At 31.4% G+C, this 8,935-nt stretch overlaps 1 pseudogene; it reads right to left on the reverse strand.

The window, feature by feature from the left end:
* Window positions 1–2,684: 2,684 nt before the first annotated feature.
* Window positions 2,685–5,012, reverse strand: LOC139875500 (hypothetical protein At1g04090-like; annotated as a pseudogene).
* Window positions 5,013–8,935: the final 3,923 nt, after the last annotated feature.

Raw genomic sequence — 8,935 nt, forward strand, 5'->3', positions numbered from 1 at the left:
TGTTGGGTCGGATGATAAATGTGGTTGGTGTTTGGAATTTATAGAATCTATAGATAACTTACTTCTTCATTGTTCTTGGACTCATAAAGTTTGGCCGGCTTTATTTTTTTGGTGGAATGTAGAATGGACTATGCCTTCCACTATTCTCGAATTCTCACATGATTGGTCTAATGAAATCGGTAACAAAGCGGGTAAATTTTGGTCTTTAATTGGGGCGGCCTCCATATGAGCTATTTGGTGTGTGAGGAACGATTTGATTTTCAATGGAGTGTACACATGTTGGGCCGCGACGGTGGAACGGGTCAAAGTGAAGGTGTTTCAATGGATAGTTAACGGGAAGTTTTGTGAGAGTCACCAATTTTATGTTTTGAGCTCTCAACCACGATTGCTTTTGTAGTATAATCCTTAAAGTATGTTTGTGGTTTTTCGATTTATAGCCACTGTTTATGCTTCTATTTTATTTCATTCAAAGTGTAAAAGTCAAATGGTTTGAGCATGTAACCATCTGACCTTTTTGTAACTCTGTTTTCCTCTTTTCACAAATTGTGAAATGGGTCGTTTATATATTTTCAAGTTTTTTGCACACACACAAAAAAAAAAAAATACAACCATCAATTATACAATTACGGAGTACAATTAAAAATATGCGAGTCGATTATTTGATTATCACCAATAATATCAAATCTGATATAATCTAATATGTCGTCGTCAACAACCAACCATCTTCGCCGTCAACAAACATCATCACCAACAACCATCATCGCCGCCAACAACCTTAACCGCCGCCAACAACCCGTCATCGTCGTCATCAACAAACCATCACCAACATTCATCTGATCTAATGTGTCGACTAAAAGAGGGTTTTGTTGTTGTAAACTTTTCAACTTGTTTCATGTAATATTTAGCGGGTCATGAACTTCGTTAGTCACAGGTGGTTTATATCAGTTTATATCAAAAATTGAAACATGCAAATAGTGTATACTAAAAGTGAAATATGCAAATATGATGAAATCTGCTAGTGGGATGAAGAAGAATCTTGTCTTTGTTGAAATATATGTTGATTGTGAAGAAGAATTATATTATTAGGGTTCATGATTGTGAAATATATGTTAACATGTTATTTTGATTTTTGGATTTATTTTAGAGTTCATGATGAAGAAGAAGATGAAGATGAAGATCTAAATGAGAATGAAGAGTGCATGTTTTTGTCATTTACTTTTAAAGTTTCAGAGTTTTCGATTTTGATATTGATGTTTGATTTATATTTTAGGTTGTGGGTCATGTTCAAGGTTTGATTTAGATTTCAAGGTTTGATTTAATTAGGTTGCTTTGTTCCAGAAATGTTTGTAGAGATGTGAGGGAGAAATGCTAGATATAAGGTATTGAAGGCTGAAAGTGTATTAAAAAGATGAAAATACCCATCACGTGTTACTCATATGATGACACTTAACGGATCATTTGGACGAAAAGTTGAGGGAGGGATGCAGATTGCAAAATTTTGATAACCAAAGGATTCTAAATGCAAAAAATTTACTTGAGGGACGCTGTTAGCAATATGAAGTATAATAGAGACCAACGGAGCAAAAAAGTTTCTAGATATTTGTACAACCATAATATGCTGAACATGAGAATGAAAAACAGATCGACATACTAAACACAAAAATAAGCGTAACTCACTCTTGCAGATAACATAGTATTAGTATGAGAAAATAAAACTTGGTCAATCATATATACTTGTGGAATTATAATTACTATGGAAAATATATCTTTCATACGGAGTATTATTTTTATATTTTTTGTTAAGAGTAATTACAAATTAATATGAACGGAGAAGGGGCTAAAGAAAGGGAGGTGATACTCACACACTCTTTTTTTATTCATGTACACTTTTTGGCATAATAGTAATAGTTACAATTATATCTCTAAATTTATCTAGAAAATTGAACCTGCATTATCATAAGTAAGAGTATATTAGTAAGTTAGTGTGTATAGATAAAAAAAAGTGTGTGAGTATCACCTCCTTTAAAGAAAACGAATTAACAAGTGTTATTCAATTCAATACTCCATCCGTCCATTATATTTTGAATTATCAGATTATAAATATAAATTTTATTATTATACGGAGTACCAATTAAAAGAGACTAATGTGTGTAAAAATGAAAGTTGAAGAATTTTACGAGTAACGCTGGAGTAACTAACTAGAATTCATGATTAATTAGTTTTAACTAATATAATATTACTTTATTTTAATTAGAAATATTTAATATTTATATTTATCATCTGATTTGCATTGTACTCCGTATTATATAGTAGGGTATGTTACTCTATATAAAATTAATAATATATACTCAATATTGTGTTGCCTGTTTATTGTTTATTATTTTCTTTAAGTTTATTAAGTACATATTAATAATTTCGACAAACGATATGTATATACAAGTTGGAAATCTTGCTTTCAATAAGATGTTAAAAAGGTCTAAAAGCCATCAAAAATACTAGTACTAAACAGAGACAAAAACCATCCAGATTTTCATTAGTATTGTACGGAGTAGCTAATATGCCAAACAATTGAGTAAAATAGCACTACCATAAAAATAAAAATAAAAACCATAAAAATACTTTAGTATATATATGTAGCTTCAAGATTTAACCAACTGCATCAAAAATAGTAATGGTAAATAAAATTAAATAGCCTCGGGTCTTAGTTGAACTAAGTAAAGTTCCTCATCTCTATTCCAACTCCTCTTAGCTTTTGGTCCTGTTGGTCCATCTTCACTAAACAATTCTTTTGGTAATCTTTTAATAATTTGCCCAATAACTATCCTTTGATACCATGGTAACATTTTTACTACAGAACCTAATGCATCTTCAACATTATAATCTATATGTGGACCCCACCTCCTCGTATAGTTCAACCACGGTGGCTCAACAACCACACCACCCAAATACTCGGCTGCCACAACCACCGTGCAAGCACTCGTGTCCATAACCTTATCGCTCGGGGCCAACTTGTCTAGCATGCCAGCAACTTTTGCACCTACCCATCCATAACGAACATCCCCTGATCTTGCATACAATCCATGGCTATGTAACGCCGAGTAAGCCACTATTCTATTATTCGCGTCGAATTCCAGCCCCGATGCACCGATCCATTCGCCCCAACTATGTCTCGCAAAGTATACACTATTCAACTCTCCATTAATATTGCTTATCCTTAATGTGATATGTTCCCAATCACCTACATGCTCACCCACCTTTCCTAATGGTATAGTAAAAGACAACACTTTTGCCGTTGATGGACCATTAAAAGGGTGAAACACCTAAATGGTAATATCAGTAAATAGTCCTCCACCAACCGGCTTAACATGAGCGTAAGAAGCAGCATTTTGTAGATTACCAATCTTAACTCTATCTTTACTCGAATCATCAACCGGAAGATCGAGCCAATAAGTTTCATCATCCGGACCAAATTGTGGAAGGTTCGTACCATTTTTCTCAATTGCTCCCGGGTAAGACTCTTCCCCTTGGCTACAGTAAAGCAATGCGCCACTATCGAAAAACCAATCAACCGATGAAGGCAGGTATTCTTCATCCGAATGGAAATAAATGATGGGAGAGTACTTGTTTATACACTCTTGAATTTGTGTCATATTCGGCATGTTTTCCAAGTCATCATTAGCCTTCAACTTCCCTAGACGTTCGTTTTTGATCTTGAAACCACCCATAGAACTATGAACTTGCAAACCGTTCATATCAATAACGTTCTTGTTCTCAAATAAAACCGTCATTTGATCATCATTTGGAATAATATTCGATTGCTTCATTGGAATGTGATCATGATCATCTGTAAAGTCGACATGAACGCAACTCACTTTATCAAGTGACGGCTTGTTAAATTCGCGAGTGATCACGTACCCAATAGCCTTGTAGCCGTACGGGGCGATTGGGAGCCACACGTAAGCTTCACCGTCTTTTTTCTTTCTATTTAACGAGTGGCTAGACCACTTAAGAACGTAATCAGTTGGTGATTTGAGACTTGGTTTAACGGGATTGTTTGACACATCTTTTGCCACAAGAAAATGTCCAAAAAGTGGGATGTTGTTTGGATGTGCATATGATCCTAAACTTGAAAAACCATGTGGGATTGAAACAGGATCATAAAATGTTGTCCCGGAGCCACCTTCATTCATTGACCATATTTTCTTGAATGATGTCACATGAGTCACAACTAAACCTCCCAAATCTATGCTTCCACTTGCAAACCCTCCACCTAAAATAGACAATCATCAAATTCAAATTAAATATCAAATATATAATTATATGAAAAATGACTAATAGTCCGTATATCAACAAGATCATTATAACCATCATCATTTGATGATTATGTTATACTGTATCATTTTATAACACGTGATATGGAAACTAAACTATCATTTTCTATGCAAATAATATATACGGAGTCTGTCTTTATACGGACTACTAAATAAAGAAAAAATTATTATTCAGAAAGAGAGTTAAATTGTAATAAACATATCTAGTAAAAGCGCACACTTACATGTGAGGTGAAGACAGATAAATAAAGAGGAACGTAGCTACATCCTTTTGTATTCATATTTTTTTAAAGTGTAACATTTCTTATCAAAAAAGTGCTTGTGTCTACAAATGTTTAATTAGAATGGTATATAGTGAAAGGTCGACACTTGTATGAATTCATACACATGTGTAAGAGTATGACATAATCAAACCGATGTATGTATCACCTTGAGCGTAACATTTTGTTTCAAAAAAGAACAAAACAGTTACTATTAAATATACTACATATTATTACTGGAAAAATAAATAATTATGAAAATGAAAGTGGGATTACCTTGATGATCAGGTTTCGATTTGGAAACAGAAGAAGGAAGTTGAAACAAGGTATGAATATTATCTTGTGAACTAATCGTTGTTGCCACATTGCAAGAGAAAAACAAAGAGAATAAGATCAGAGTGGCAACCGGAGAAGAATTCATCTTTTGAAATGAATTGAGAAACAGAAAACAGGTTAATTCATTTGTGAATCACTTATCATGCTTTTATAGTTGCTCATGCATGCATAATTTCTCATTAGATTTGGACGATCCAAATTAATTTCCTTGATAATATTATACAAAAATAGGTGCATGAGATATATATTTTGTGTTGACATTCTAGCTAAATAAACTGGTAACATAATTCTTTTATTTAAGGAATTGATTTATGTTGTCTTTTGTAATATCTAATTATCTGTAACTATACACTGTATATATGGTTGCAAAGGTTTTTTTTTTTTTTTTTTTTTTTTTTTTTTTTTTTTAATATGTTTCATCTACTATCTACTTCACCCATCTATTAATCACCGGAATCTTGCCTAAAGTTAGTAGTTACATAAGACACAAGTTAATACTATCATTTTATAAGTTATAATTTTTTTTCAATATAATAATGTAAATCATACTATATTGTAATTAACAAAGTTATACATTTAAAAACAATTATTTCAATAAAATTTAATTTTCGTTAAATTTGGAAAATATTAGTAAATTTCTATTTATAAATATGGATGAATAATTGGATATGGATATAAGCTAGGTAGTCAAATCCTTCTTTTTCTTTTTTTGTTGAAGAAAATAGTCAATATTTAAATATTTTTTATCTTTGTGTTGTTAGTCCAGTGTAATGGTCTATTGGTCTGGGTTTCCTCCAAGGCACTAATTCGGAGCAGTTTATGCAACTGCGTGAGACGATTGAGTGGGTGCTTTAGCCCCGCTGAGTGATCCCAAACTGTTATTCGAAAGAAAAAAAAAAGTATCCAAATACTTTTGTTTAATTATTTAGCATTTCAATGTAAATTAGAGACTGCATTGTTTGTATGAAAAATGTTTTATTCTGTAATTTCTCTTTGTTCACTACTTGAAATATCATTGTGTTTTCTAACAAACATTTAGAATGTAGCTTTGGGTTAAATAGAAATTTATATTTATATAAACAAATATATATGAATAAAGAAGTAGATAATGTACAAATGATAGTGCATCAAGTTCACATGATTGGTATGCAAGTTTTGGCCACTCGGATGTAAAAAATTTTGTACATAATTAGTCGAGTCTATATATATGATTTCTTTAACAAATATTTTTAAAGATTTCAAAGATAGGGTCCTACAATTATATTGGTCAAAAAAGCAAAAGATGGAAGGTTTTTTCTGTTAGGACTACCTAGAGCGCGAATAATTAGATCTCATACTCTGATATATGTTACCGAGCAAGATTACTCACTGGCTGTTTCCAACCCATTCATGACCACCACTAAATACATGAGACCTCTTGTAAGGAATTTTGAGTCTCAACCACTGAGCTATCTTGTTTATTGGTGTACTGTAAAATTTTTAATCATCGTTTGTAAAAAAAATAAAAATAAATAATTAACGATGTCCTGGAATTCACGGGCATATATGTAGGCTCGCTAATGTGGATGTATAGATATTGATGGATGTGGAGAGATATTGTAATGACCAGGACTTTTCCATGATTATATATATGAGATTAATATTTACATGCATAAATGTTTCCAACATGTTAAGCAATCAAACTTGTTAAGACATGAATGTTTAAAACGGATTTTACATAAACGATTGATCACCCAGTTTGTCCGACGATTCACGAACGTCATAACTTGTAAAAATGATGTAATGGAATATATATGGATATATATATATATATATATATATATATATATATATATATATATATATATATATATATATATATATATATATATATATATATATATATATATAACTTGATAAAATGATATTTAAGTATCTCATTAAGTATATTAACAATGGGATATAAACATAAAATGAAACTATTAACTTAAGGGTTTCGAAACAATATATACATGTAACGATTAACGACGAAATAACGGCTTAAATTAAAATGTATATATATGTATTGTAATAAGATGTATTTACACATTTGAAAGACTTAAATACATATATCAAAATACTTATACTTAACAAAGATAGTTATAATCGTATTCCCATTCGTTTTCATCAAAATTCTACTCGTATTCATACGGTATTTGTACCCGTATAATACCCAGCTTCTAGATGTATATATTATTGGTATATACACATAATAATTCAGCTCTTAGCAGCCCTAAATGATTTAGGAAACATGTGAGAACCATCATTTAACATCTAGCATCAAATAATTAAGCTAAATAACAAAACTAAAAACCTTTGTTGACTTGTTAAAAAAAAACGTGTATATGCATGGATATATACATCCATTTCATGCTAGATTACTACATCATTTTACTCTCAAAACACACACACTACCACCTCTTTTAACCTTCATCATATTCAGTAAGATTTGATCTCATAATCAGGCTTCGATCACCATAAAAAGAATCATTCAAGAACACATCAAGAACACTTCGAAAAATCCTTTCAAGTTTGCTAGATTACTATCAATCCTTCTAATCCATTTCAAGTAATCATCCAACATCAACAAATATTCATTTACTTACAGTAGTTTATCATTCTAAATCAACGTAATATTCATATTCAAGCTTTGATTCGATTTCTATAACTATAACTATCTTAAATCATGTAGTAATTTTACTCGAATTTGTTTTCAATTCATGATTCTACTTCAAGAGTTTCCAAGCTATCAAAGATCCTTTCAAGCTCAAGATTATTTCTTGTCATTTCCAGTAGGTTTACCTTCTAAATTTGAGGTAGTAACCTTGTTCATAACTATAATGACCCGGAAAATTTCGATTTATCTAAACCAATTCTCTATATGATTTAATATTTTTGTCATGATAAGCAATGCTGTCATAACCCGTCCTTAACCATAAGAACGTGTTAGATAACGTATGATTTCATTGCGAGGTATTGACCTCTATATGCGACATTTTTAAAAGAACAACTGCATATATTTTACATTACAAACCATAATTCTTATTTTGATACAAGCTTTAGACAAAATAAAGATGATTATCGTTTAGCGATAATCTTAGACTTACAAACTTTACATGTGATGATAACAATACGATTTCTAGCATATTTTACATTACAAATCCTCCGATATGCAGTTTTATTTTTGACACAAATATGCATACTCAAGATCTTGTTTAAATTCAACATGTTGCAGCGGAAGCTTTTAGAAATCACCTGAGAATAGACATGTTTTAAAAGGTCAACATAAAGTTGGTAAGATATAGGTTTAGTGCCGGCAGCGATATAAATATAGACCACAAGATTTCATATATAAACATTTTAATAAAAATATTCTAAGTGGTTGAGCACTTGGTAACCATACTTAACATTTAATCACGTCGCATATTCCCTTTATTATGAAATCTTACTACACCGTACCAAGTGTAGTCACAAAACGAAGTACTGTGCAACCGTTGAATACTGGTCGTCCAGTCCGGTTGGGGTTGTCAGGCCCGATAGATCTATCAACAGGATTCGCGTTTACAATACCGCTGTAAATAACAGTTACCAAGCTACAGGGAAGTATGCCAGTGGTACAACTCAACGTAGAATATATTTTTCAGTTACTTGTGTCCATAACGTAAAACATAAAATACATGTATTCTCATCCAGAAATACTTAGAGTTTAAAAGTGGGACTATATACTCACTTTTGTCTTGAAGATATGTAATTTCGACTTGGTCTCCGATTGATATCACGAACCTATCCATATATAGTTTATCAATATATTTCTATTTTAAACAATCGTCACATATATATACTTTTTATACTTTTAATAGTTTTAATAATTTCTTAGTCCGTAGTTAGCAGTCCGGTGTTAGTAATTCAATTTTAATGGTTCATTTTTAGGTGTTTAATAAACCCCCAATGAAATAAATAAAAACCCCCATCGTATATGTATTGGTCGAG

The sequence above is a fragment of the Rutidosis leptorrhynchoides genome, chromosome 1, assembly GCF_046630445.1.
Source record: "Rutidosis leptorrhynchoides isolate AG116_Rl617_1_P2 chromosome 1, CSIRO_AGI_Rlap_v1, whole genome shotgun sequence".
Lineage (NCBI taxonomy): Eukaryota > Viridiplantae > Streptophyta > Magnoliopsida > Asterales > Asteraceae > Rutidosis > Rutidosis leptorrhynchoides.